Source organism: Palaemon carinicauda, unplaced genomic scaffold, assembly GCF_036898095.1.
Source record: "Palaemon carinicauda isolate YSFRI2023 unplaced genomic scaffold, ASM3689809v2 scaffold35, whole genome shotgun sequence".
Taxonomy (NCBI): domain Eukaryota; kingdom Metazoa; phylum Arthropoda; class Malacostraca; order Decapoda; family Palaemonidae; genus Palaemon; species Palaemon carinicauda.
The window spans coordinates 431,846-445,339 of NW_027171183.1; the positions used below are offsets into that span (position 1 = coordinate 431,846).

The 13,494-nt window shown below is 42.7% G+C and overlaps 1 long non-coding RNA gene across 1 annotated transcript in view; it reads right to left on the reverse strand.

Annotated features, from left to right (window-relative positions):
* Positions 1–3,576: 3,576 nt before the first annotated feature.
* LOC137636666 (uncharacterized) overlaps positions 3,577–13,494 on the reverse strand; it is a 34,132-nt gene continuing 24,214 nt past the window's right edge. Inside the window, exon 3 of the long non-coding RNA XR_011043184.1 lies at positions 3,577–7,147. This is a non-coding gene — a long non-coding RNA (uncharacterized lncRNA). The remainder of the gene's footprint in view (positions 7,148–13,494) is intronic.

A 13,494-nucleotide genomic window follows, 5' to 3' on the forward strand; every position in this document is an offset into this window, starting at 1 on the left:
CTTCTCAGAGCTGGGTACATACAGTTCTTACTTATATGAGCTGGCAAACAAGCTAAATGCAGTAGAGATGTGGTTTTACAAGAGGATGCTCAGAGTATCTTGGAGGGACAGAATAACAAATGAGGAGACAATGTCGAGACTTTGGAGTGCAGAGAGCAATGGTAAAGGAAATAAGAAAGAGACAACTGAGTTTTGTTTATACATCATAAGAAGAGAGAAAATGGAGCACTTGTCTCACTGGGAGGACAGAGAAGACGAAATTGAGGGGGAGACAGAGGACAAAAGTATATGGACAGTATTGTGGTGGGTTTGGAAGGAAATTATCCACCAAATCAAGTGATTCAAATGACTAGAGACAGAGAGAGGTAGAGGGGACTGACAGCCAGCGTTCAGAACACAGCACTTCAGTAAGTAAAAACTTCCTCAGGTAGGAGACCATGCATAGGTTACAGGAGCGGCGCATACTGATGTATCTTGCTTCCATGGGACAACTCTCAGCATAATCCGCTTCCCTCTCACTTCCAGAAAAGAGGAGATTGTCCATTAAGCAGGAAAGAAAGGTGGCACCCTTCATACTGACCACCAGTGCATATGCGCAACTTTACAAGGGAATCATTCATGACTGTTTCTTCCTGCCGAGGGACAACTTACGGCACTTACTCCTCCTGCTACGACACCGAGCGCCGGTGAAAGGTGTGTGTGATCACCTATACCGACTACCAGGACACTTCCCTAGTTGTGTGTGCTAAAGTTTCAACCCGCTATGAGACAATTCTAAGCACTCACTGGTGTTCTTAGACTTCTACAAGTTGCACAAGAAAACACTTTCTAATAAAGATGAAGCAGAGGAGGAGGTGGAACATTAAATTCACCTTCTACAAGATCTTACAGGCCAAGATGACACCCCACAGAGAGAGAGAGGCCAAAGGCAACTCTTCCAAGAGAAAGTGCTACCAGATGAGATATAATTTAAGGCCTTTCCATGGTCAAGCAGACACACAAGAAGAGGGACAGCACCCATACCCTAACCCTCGTAAGCAGAAAAACCTCCTACCTCCATTGTCACAAGGCCGGGCAAGGGAATAAACAGCAAGTAAGAACGCTGTCTAGCAGGATACTAGCAGATTTACAGACAATTATTATTATTATTATTATTACTTGCTAAGCTACAACCCTAGTTGGAAAAGTAGGATGCTATAAGCCCAGGGGTTCCAACAGGTAAAATGGCCCAGTGAGTAAAGGAAACAAGGAAAAATAATTTTTTAGGAAGAGTAACAACATTAAAATAAATATCTCCTGTATATCCTATAAAAACTTTAACAAAACAAGAGGAAGAGAAATAAGATAGAAGAGTGTGCTCGAGTGTCCCCTCAAGCAAGAATTGTCACACAGCTACAATTAATGGGAAACAACTGCATACAGTATAAAGTCATCAACTTACAAACTTAATAGGTTCCAAGAAGTGGTTTGTAAGGCAAATTGTTTGCAATTGGAATCTTGTTAAGTTTGGCCTAGGGTAGGCTTCACCTAACTAGCATGCTTACGATTTTCAGCTGCAAAAGTCAACAAGCAGTCTCGTTTCTTCTTCCAAATATGGTCTTGCTTACTGCATTAAATTACATAATAATGTTTCGTTACAGTATTTTGTTGTGATCTTTCGATACAATATCCGAGATTTATATATCCAGTTGAATTTTTTTTTTGTATCTCCGAACGATTATAAGTTGAGAATGAAAAATGGCTGTCTGCTAAAGAAAGTGATGAATGCAAGAGTTGATGGGAGAAGTACAAGAGGAAGGCCAAGGTTTGGGTGGATGGATGGAGTGAAGGAAGCTCTGGGTGATAGGAGGATAGATGTGAGAGAGGCAAGAGAGCGTGCTAGAAATAGGAATGAATGGCGAGCGATTGTGACGCAGTTCCGGTAGGCCCTGCTGCTTCCTCCGGTCGCCTTGGATGACCGCGGAGGTAACAGCAGTAAGGGATTCAGCGTTATGAAGCTTCATCGGTGGTGGATAACAGGGGTGGGTGGGCTGTGGTACTCTAGCAGTACCACCCGAACTCGGTCGAGTCCCCTGTCAGTCTGGGAGGAACGTAGAGAGGAAAGGTCCCCTTTTTTTTTCATTGTTTGATGTTGGCTAACCCCCAAAATTGGGGGAGGTGCCTTGGCATATGTATGTATGTGATTAACCCTTAACCCCCAGGGGTTATTTTTTTTCAAGCACATTTTTCATTATATTTTTTATAAATTGCTCTAACAGCCTTAATTTTTATCATAGAGAGGTCAGGTTGGTCTCATTCTCTTGGAAAATGCCTGAAGTTTCTCAAAAAATTATCAAAAATATGCAAAAAAAAAATGTAAATAGCAGTTTTTTGCAAGGACGTACCGGTACGTCCATGGGGGTAAAGGGATGAGTTTTGTGAAACGTACCAGTACGTCCTTTGGGGGTAAAAGGGTTAACATCTCTCGCATACGACAATCTATCAACACATTCATCAAGAAGAAAAAGCGAAAAGATAAAAACAGGCAGATGAGGACGTCAAGAGGTACGTCTTAGCTTTTCGGAGGCTGAAAACAAAGTGGAAGCTCAGTGGTCTGTCGGGTGGGCGGGGCTTAGTCGCCAACTTGTTACAAGCTTTAACTGCCATATCCAGCTTCACTGAAATGACAAAAATAACAAATTTTGAAAGCAATTTGTATTTTTCCTAACAATCAAACCTGGAGCTATTTATAGGGACATACTTTTAACTTTGTCGAAAATAATTCCCTAGAAATAGTAAAGGGTCTGTATTTGCGTCGGAACAAGTTTCTATTAACGTCGCACCAAATAATTGAGAAATGCCATACTGTATGACTTAATTTAGAGGTATCGCACAGTACGGTACTTGAACTATCGCCATCATATCTAATCTATCATGGTTTTTGAAAATCTAGGATAATAATAACATAAATATTGTTCAATATTTAATATTGTATATCTGAATCCAAGGCATAAAAATTATTTTGGAGAGGGGTTCTGCTCAGCAGGTTTTCATATATAGTTTTTATAAAGCCACATTACATGGGAAGTCTAAAAATGTGTTCCTTATCAGGCACGAAATTCACACTCTTCATACTGATCACAGACACCTTTATACACAGTGAATCCCCCCGTGTAGCTGCACTAGCCCGTACCGGCGCCGAACACGGAGAGTGCGAATACGAGTGGACCTCTTAAGGATAGACATTCGAATCTTGCTTGATAGTTTTATAACAGAGGGATTTAGTCTTTTTTTCACCCTTTTACCCCCGGGGTATTTGGAAATTTCCAACCCTTAACCCCCAAGGGGTTATTTTTTTCCCAGCACATTTTGCAGTATATTTTTTTTAAATTGCTCTAACAGCCTTAATTTTGGTCATAGAGAGGTCAGGTTGGTCTCATTCTCTTGGAAAATGCCTGAATTTTCTCAAATAATTATCAAAAATATGAAAAAAAAAATTTTTATAGCATTTTTTTGCAAGGACGTACCGGTACGTCCATGGGGGTAAAGGGATGGCTTTTGTGAAACGTACCAGTACATCCTTTGGGGGTAAAAGGGTTAAATGAATATACACTTGAACAATTAATATTTCATATTTCTTATTTATTTGGGATTTCAGACATTGCTAGATCATAGTATTAGGACAACCTAACGTAGCAGAGCCCCAAGATGCTCGCCACCCGAATCCGCACTCCTTTCGGAGCCGTTAGTGCGGGCAATCGAGAGATCATTATTCCTTTCACTTCGATTGATAACGGAATTTCTTCAAATCAAAATACTGTAAAACATGTTGATAAATTTATCATTACCCACTCTTAGTAAACCCAGTTTGCCTCAAAGTATATAAATATCTATTTAACGGAAGGTTAATATTAGGAAGGGACTCAATTCTCGCTAACGTGGCTTTCGACTTCTTTCCTCCAACCCTTATAGCAGACAACTCAAAGAGGTTCGAAGGTTCCTCGAGAGCTTCCGAGGCAAGGGATAAAAAAAGTCATTGCACTATCACACTGTACTGTGAGAAAAAAATCAGCTCTTATAAAAATATGGTTCTTAGGTGCTTTTTATACACCCGACAGGAGCAGCCGTCGATGGGAGGATAAAAAACACAGTTCAAGAAGCGTTGGACTCGCGAGGCGTCCATTTCCACGCTGTTCCTGCCTTTCCAATGTTCTCTTTCTTCCCTCCCAAACAGTTTCTACTTTCAAGAGGAAAACCTCCAACGTGAAAAACTCCAAACAACAACGAGCGAGTGAGCGCCGGACCTCGGAGTGACACGGCTCGCTTTTGGCGACGACTAACGGGAACGAGGTGGGGTTGGTCTGACCATGCACTATAAAAACACTTTGTCATCTAGGAGGAGGTGCTATAAATAAGTTGTGAAGACATTTTTACATTAAATCCTTCATAATTTACAGTAACAAAATATATAATCATGATCCACACACACCGTCAGAAGTTTGTGAAGGGAGGGTATGAAAATCTACCTAAGCTACAAAAATTTGTTGTTAAAATACTCTATATACACATAGTGGAATGCCAAACAAATCTGTGAAAATTAATTCACAATTCTCTCTCTCTCTCTCTAATTATCTTTATTTTTTTCTGCAGCTGCAAACCTTAATTACCAGGAATAAAGCTTTAGTATCTCAGCTTCACTTGAATGTCTCACACTATAATAAACGTCAAGTCTTCATGCTTCCGTAAATTCACTAACATATGAATGGCTTCGCTCCAGTGTAAATGCTCGCACAAGATCTATGAGAACGATATCTCGGGTTCAAGTTTGACCTCAGATCTAGGAGCGAGTCTCCAATTCGAGTCGTCCTCAGCACCTAAAAGGCTTCTCCCCGGAGTGAATCCTCATGTGAGTCCTGAGATGAATCTTCTGGGAGAATGCCTTCTCGCAGTCGGTGCACCTGAAGGGCTTCTCCCCCGAGTGGACCCTCATGTGCCTGGTGAAGTCGCCCTTCTTCGTGAAGGCCTTCCCGCACTCCCGACACATGTACGGCTTCTTCTCCCCGTTGTGGACCTTCATGTGGTACCGCAGGTGGATCTTCTGGGAGAAGGACTTCCCGCACTCGCCGCAGGCGAAGGGTTTCTCTCCCGTGTGCGTCCTGTCGTGATACTTGAGGAAGATTTCCCGTGAAAATACCTTCCCGCATTTGGTGCATCTGAATTGCCTGTCATCGTTGTGGAAGGCTTTCTCCTCTTCCTCACTGTCCTCCTCTTTGTAGGTCAGGGAATCCTCTTCGCTCGCACCCAAGTTGGTTTCGTAAGAGCATTTCGCGTCCTCGTCGTCGGGACTGTTCTTCTCCTCTTCACCCGAGTCGTCTTTGCCGGCAGGCGAACCTCCGCCGCTTGCCACAGAGTTATTTCCGTACGAACGTTTAGAATCGCCCTCGTCGGACTCGTAGTACGGCTGCGGCTCGGCTTTGACCTTCGTGTAGGGTTCTACGGAGGAGTCGCTGGCCGCCGCACTGCAGCCAACCAGCATTCTCTTTTCATGTTTGAACTTTGGCTGAGATAACGGATCGTCAATTTCACTTTTCCGGGAAATTTTGACGGAAACTGCCGAATTCATTTTAGCATGGACTCTGAACTTTTTGTTTATCGTTCTCATTACACCGAACATTCGCAGGTGAAAAGCACTACCATCTTCAACTCAAAAAGAGCTGGCTTTTCTTCCTCCTACAAAATGGACACAACAAGTTTACTGTTCTCTTAACGGATAAACAGGTGGATACCCTTTCCTCATTTTTACATTCCCTTCAACATTAACCACAAGCAAATTCAAAACAATCCCACTCCAACCAACAACGAACGTCAAGCTTCGGGAACAAATTAACTGAGGAAGCCTGATTAGACTCTAACAATTATAAATTTATAAGATCAAATTTATTTCCTTAGTATTAAAGAAAGCCACTGAACAATTCCTTACAGACCCACTCATATTTTGTACCTAATTCAGTGGTTCAGGTAACAATATTTTAGAGGATTTTTACTAGGATTCTTCCGTACAAATCCTGGCTTATTTTTGTAAAGATAATACTGTATAAATATCAACAATGATAGTAATAACAGCTACAAGATCAGTCGATATTTCAACTTCCAATCGTCTGATTCTTTATTCCTTACTTTACTTTCTTTTGAAAATGGCAATCTTTAAAAGAGAAATTATAGAAAAAAAATGCACGGCATGACATGAAAAGATGACAAATGACTAAACAAAGTTGCTGAATTTTCAACAGAACATTTCATAAACAAAGTCGGTCCGTTTTCAACAGAACGTTTCTTAAAGTTGCTCAGTTTTCAACAGAACGTTTCATAAACAAACTCGGTCAGTTTTCAACAGAACGCTTCATAAACAAATTAGTTCGGTTTTCAACACAACATTTCGTAAACAAACTCGGTCAGTTTTCAACAGAACGTTTCTTAAAGTTGCTCAGTTTTCAACAGAACATTTCATAAACAAAGCCATTCGGTTTTCAACAGAACGTTTCATAAACAAATTCGCTCGGTTTTCAACACAACATTTCATAAACAAATTAGCCCAGTGTTTTACAGAACGTTTCATAAACAATGTCGCTCAGCTTTTCAAAGGAACGTTTCATGTACAAAGTCGCTCAGTTTTCTAACAAAATGTTTTATAAATAAAGTTGCTCTATTTTCAACAGAACGTTTCATAAACAAAGTGTCTCAGTTTTCAACTGAATGTTTCATAAACAACGTCGTTCAGTTTTCAACAGAACGTTAAAACGTTTCATAAACGTCGCTCAGTTTTCAACAGAACGTTTAAACGTTTCATAAACGTCGCTCAGTTTTCAACAGAACGTTTAAACGTTTCATTAACGTCGCTCAGTTTTCAACAGAACGTTTCATAAATAAATTACCTCAGAGATGTAGACTGTTTCCAAAGAAAGAAGAGCACAATACGCACAGCAATATTTCCTACTCGTACAACCCCATTTCACGGTTGACGCTACAAAACCAACATTCATAACTGGTTTGACTTCCTCGTTCAATTTGCCCAGTAATAATAACCACAACTTACATTCAGCATTTGTCATAAACGAAACTCGGGTGCAGCAAACTGACGACTTGATCTGTCTTCTTTGGAATGAACCGTCTGAAATGAGAGATGCAGAATTAGAAAACTGGAGAAATTTGTATAAAAATTTAGATTGCTTAACCCTTTTACCCCCAAAGGACGTACTGGTACGTTTCACAAAAGCCATCCCTTTACCCCCATGGACGTACCGGTACGTCCTTGCAAAAAATGCTATAAAATTTTTTTTTTATATTTTTGATAATTTTTTGAGAAAATTCAGGCATTTTCCCAGAGAATGAGACCAACCTGACCTCTCTATGACAAAAATTAAGGCTGTTAGAGCAATTTAAAAAAAATATACTGCAAAATGTGCTGGGGAAAAAATAACCCCTTGGGGGTTAAGGGTTGGAAATTTCCAAAGAGCCTGGGGGTAAAAGGGTTAACTGCTTAACGATAATCATATTCTATTGAAATCTATACATCTGATCTTTTTATATACAGGAAATTTGGGTCATTAAGTCTGATAATGGGGCTTGAGAGGCAACTCAATGCCAAGATAAAACTGGTGGATTTAAATTGCAGTGGAAAAATGAAGTTATATTCAGACGAGGTTGGAAAGCTTGGGTGAAGAAAGAAAACTGGAATAGAGGAACAGCAGAAAGTTAGAAATTGGGGATATGAGGTGCTAAGGGAAGGCTCCAAGAACGTTCAAATAATGGTACAACTTTCTTTTAAACTCCAAAGAAAACAGGGAATCTAAAAGTACTGAGAGAGAGAGAGAGAGAGAGAGAGAGAGAGAGAGAGAGAGAGAGAGAGAGAGAGAGAGAGAGAGAGAGAGAGAGAAAATCATTGCTGTAATGTAACTAATACAGAATTGAACACAATACTACTGCACTCAGTACTGGTATATGACAGTACTGTACAGTATAAGGAATAACGTTATACATGTGTTTATGTTGTTACTTCTACATGGTTGCTTTCACATTCATACAATGCTCAGACTACCCGAAGGTTGATTGAGTAACAATACCAGTTGGCTGATATCGCACTAATAACATTTCACGCCAATGTGTCAAGCAATTTGCAGAGTTGGTAATAAGTGCGTCACCATGAATAGTACTAGCGAGTGAGCGGGTACTGGGACCGAGCTTACCTTAGGGATGGCTAGCTTGTTGTCAAAACACAATTGTTTCAATTGAATCAAAAGTAAGAAGCACGAAGTCCTTAACTTTGATCTGAAACAGAAAAGAGGAAGTTGTATGGCTTCTAAATGCCTCAGAGCCTTTCCAAATAGGATGAGCAAAACTGCCAAGTCTCAGTGGGTCAATAAAAACTTGAGCCTAAGGATTGGCATGTGCTAACCATATTCTGCACAGATTTTCTGCAGAGAAGAGTCTTAGGGATTTACAACTGCTAATATTAAATGCAAATAGTCATGAGACCTGACGAAAGACTAGAGCCATATTTTCTCGGAGCACTAGGCTGGGAGGAACGAAGAGAGTAGAGGTCCCCTTTTTGTTTTTGTTTCTTTGTTGATGTCGGCTACCTCCCAAAATTGGGGGAAGGGCCTTGGTATATGTATGTATGTATGTACTACTAGAATCGTGTAATAAATTCCCACGAATGGAATTGCAGATACAAGGGTGCTCCTCCCTCTTGGATACAGAAGAATCTGAAAAGCTCACATAACTCAACATGAAATATCTATAAGTACGTACTCTAAAGAAACAGTAGGCGCTGAAAAACCTGCACAATTTTGGCTAGCAGATTAACATCAGGAGTTGGGGAGAGAGTTTGCCAAGTGCTATCTAGTGGCACAACGTTTGGCACTACACAGAAAAAAAAAATTGGATAACAGTGATTGTCCCAACGGTTGACAATACGCTCGTGGTGGTACAGCGTGTACTTCAGCAAGCAAAATACAAAAGAAAAAAGAAGAAACCTTTTTAAGAACTTGAAGTAAGCATAATTTTTCTTACAGACAGACAAGAGAAGCTAGTACCTGTTTAACTTCTCCATTCTGGATTTGGTTTTCTGCAGATGTTCATTAGTTCTCCTCATGTTTATTTATATCCTTGTTTCCTTTCCTTACTAAGCTATTTTTCTATATTGGAGCCCTTGTGCTTATAGCATCTTGCTTTTCTAATTAGGGTTAAAATTTAGCAAGTAATACATACATACATACAGTACATATACCAAGGCACTTCTCCCAATTTTGGGGGGTAGCCGACATCAACAAATGAAACAAAAACAAAAAGGGGACCTCTACTCTCTACGTTCCTCCCAGCCTAACAAGGGACTCAACCGAGTTCGGCTGGTACTGCTAGGGTGCCACAGCCCACCCTCCCCCGTTATCCACCACAGATGAAGCTTCATAATGCTGAATCCCCTACTGCTGCTACCTCCGCGGTCATCTAAGGCATCGGAGGAAGCAGCAGGGCCTACCGGAACTGCGTCACAATCGCTCGCCATTCATTCCTATTTCTAGCACGCTCTCTTGCCTCTCTCACATCTATCCTCCTATCACCCAGAACTTCCTTCACTCCATCCATCCACCCAAACCTTGGCCTTCCTCTTGTACTTCTCCCATCAACTATTACATTCATCACCTTCTTTAGCAGACAGCCATTTTCCATTCTCTCAGCAAGTAATAATATGTTATTTTTATTACTAAAATAAATTTTTGAATATACTTACCCGATGATCATGTAGCTGTCAACTCTGTTGCCCGACAGAAATCTACGGTCGGGATACGCCAGCGATCGCTATACAGGTGGGGGTGTACACAACAGCGCCATCTGTGGTCAGGTACTCCAGTACTTCTTGTCAACAAGACCTCAATTTTCTCCTCGGTCCACTGGTTCTCTATGGGGAGGAAGGGCGGGTCATTTAAATCATGATCATCGGGTAAGTATATTCAAAAATTTATTTTAGTAATAAAAATAACATTTTTCAATATTAAACTTACCCGATGATCATGTAGCTGATTCACACCCAGGGAGGTGGGTGGAGACCAGTATACATGTTAACAAAGAAGCTAAGTATCCCGTATTTCATTTTTATTAGTTATTCAAAATAACAATAAAAAATAAATAAGTACAGTACCTGGTAAGGAAGTCGACTTGAACCATTACTCTGCCTTTAATAAGTACGTCTTCCTTACTGAGCGTAGCGGTCCTCTTAGGATGCTGAACGACTCTTAGGTGGCTAAAGTATAAAGGGCTGCAACCCATACTAAAGGACCTCATCACAACCTCTAACCTCGGCGCTTCTCAAGAAAGAATTGACCACCCGCCAAATCAACAAGGATGCGGAAGGCTTCTTAGCCGACCGTACAACCCATAAAAAGTATTCAAGAGAAAGGTTAAAAAGGTTATGGAATTATGGGAATGTAGTGGGTGAGCCCTCACCTACTACTGCACTCGTTGCTACGAATGGTCCCAGGGTGTAGCAGTTCTCGTAAAGAGACTGGACATCTTTGAGATAGAATGATGCGAACACTGACTTGCTTCTCCAATAGGTTGCATCCATAACACTCTGCAGAGAACGGTTCTGTTTGAAGGCCACTGAAGTAGCCACAGCTCTCACTTCATGTGTCCTTACCTTCAGCAAAGCAAGGTCTTCTTCCTTCAGATGAGAATGTGCTTCCCTAATCAGAAGCCTGATGTAGTAAGAAACTGAGTTCTTACACATTGGAAGAGAAGGCTTCTTGATAGCACACCATAAGGCTTCTGATTGTCCTCGTAAAGGTTTTGACCTTTTTATATAGTACCTAAGAGCTCTAACTGGGCAAAGTACTCTCTCCAGTTCGTTCCCCCCCAAGTTGGACAGGCTTGGGATCTCGAACGACTTAGGCCAAGGACGTGAAGGAAGCTCGTTTTAGCAAAAAACCGAGCTGCAAGGAACATGTAGCCGTTTCAGATGTGAAAACTATGTTCCTGCTGAAGGCGTGGATCTCACTTACTCTTTTAGCTGTTGCCAAGCACACGAGGAAAAGAGTTTTTAATGTGAGGTCCTTAAAAGAGGCTGATTGGAGAGGTTCAAATCTTGATGACATAAGGAACCTTAGGACCACGTCTAGATTCCAGCCTGGAGTGGACAACCGACGTTCCTTTGAGGTCTCAAGAGACCTAAGGAGGTCCTGTAGATCTTTGTTGGTGAAAAGATCCAAGCCTCTGTGGCGGAAAACCGCTGCCAACATACTTCTGTAACCCTTGATCGTAGGAGCTGAAAGGGATCTTACGTTCCTTAGATGTAACAGGAAGTCAGCAATCTGGGTTACAGTGGTACTGGTTGAGGAAACTGCATTGGCCTTGTACCAGCTTCGGAAGACTTCCCATTTAGACTGATAGACTCTGAGAGTGGATGTCCTCCTTGCTCTGGCAATCGCTCTGGCTGCCTCCTTCGAAAAGCCTCTAGCTCTTGAGAGTCTTTCGATAGTCTGAAGGCAGTCAGACGAAGAGCGTGGAGGTTTGGATGTACCTTCTTTACTTGAGGTTGACGTAGAAGGTCCACTCCTAGAGGAAGAGTCCTGGGAATGTCGACCAGCCATTGCAGTACCTCTATGAACCATTCTCTCGCGGGCCAGAGGGGAGCAACCAACGTCAGCCGTGTCCCTTTGCGAGAGGCGAACTTCTGAAGTACCCTGTTGACAATCTTGAACGGCGGGAATGCATACAGGTCGAGATGGGACCAATCCAGCAGAAAAGCATCCACGTGAACTGCTGCTGGGTCTGGAATCGGAGAACAATACAACGGGAGCCTCTAGGTTATCGAGGTAGCGAACAGATCTATGGTTGGCTGACCTCACAGGGCCCAAAGTCTGCTGCAAACATTCTTGTGAAGGGTCCACTCTGTGGGGATGACCTGACCCTTCCGGCTGAGGCGATCTGCCATGACATTCATATCGCCCTGAATGAACCTCGTTACCAGCGTGAGCTTTCGATCTTTTGACCAGATGAGGAGGTCCCTTGCGATCTAGAACAACTTCCTCGAATGAGTCCCTCCCTGCTTGGAGAAGTAAGCCAAGGCTGTGGTGTTGTCGGAGTCCACCTCCACCACCTTGTTAAGCTGGAGGGACTTGAAGTTTATCAAGGCCAGATGAACCGCCAACAGCTCCTTGCAATTGATGTGAAGTGTCCTTTGCTCCTGATTCCATGTTCCCGAGCATTCCTGTCCGTCCAAAGTCGCACCCCAGCCCGTGTCTGATGCGTCCGAGAAGAGACGGCGGTTGGGTTTCTGAACAGCCAAAGGTAGACCTTCCTTGAGAAGAAAGCTGTTCTTTCACCACGTTAGAGTAGACCTCATCTCTTCGGAAACAGGAACTAAGACCGTCTCTAGCGTCATGTCCTTTATCCAGTGAGCAGCTAGATGATACTGAAGGGGGCGGAGGTGGAGTCTCCCTAACTCGATGAACAGGGCCAGCGATGAAAGTGTCCCTGTTAGACTCATCCACTACCTGACTGAGCATCGGTTCCTTCTCAGCATGCTCTGGATGCATTCTAGGGCTTGGTAGATCCTTGGGGCCGACGGAAAAGCTCGAAAAGCTCGACTCTGAAGCTCCATACCCAGGTAGACAATGGTCTGGGATGGGACGAGCTGGGACTCCTCTAAATTGACCAGGAGGCCCAGTTCCTTGGTCAGATCCATAGTCCATCTGAGATTCTCCAGACAGTGACGACTTGTGGGAGCTCTTAAAAGCCAGTCGTCTGACGGAGCCGGACACAAGATCATGGTACTGCTGCACAGTCTGTGAACTGTCAACCATGGGGAAGCGAGGAAGTACAGCGACAACCCGAAACTGTCTAGACTGTCTGGGTAGTACAGACAACTCCTTATCGGGTTGCTGAGGTTGCCGCACTGCGTCACAACAAGTCACCTCTGCTGGTTGTTGAACGTCTTCCCAGTGACACACTGACTCCGTAAACAAAAATCCTCTAACAAGGACTAAGCTTGGACTGCATGTCTTGCAACAAAGCTCAAGGTCTATGGGAGCAGGTGTGGCAACAGACGGGGTTAGCGACTGAAGCGGAACCATTACCCTCCCTGGAAGCATGTTATGCTTAAATAAAAGTCCATAGGAGGCTAAGCAGCTTAAGGCTCCTCTCCAAATGACAGAGTCCTCAAGGGAATATCAGAAGGAGGGAGAATAGCACTTTCTCATCTACAGGAACCATATCCGAGAAAAGCTAAGTTCTCTCAGTGAGGGTTTCACTGGTGCAAAAGCAGCAGACCAGAAGGCAACGTTATGAAACTGCTTGACAGTCTTGTGAATTGGCAACAACCAAAGATGTGTGATTGAGGAGCATGCGGTAAGGTATGCAGAGCATGCTGTACGGTATGCAGAGCATGCTGTAAGGTATGCAGAGCATGCTGTATGTAGAGCATGCTGTAAGGTATGCAGAGCATGTTGCATGGCATGCGGC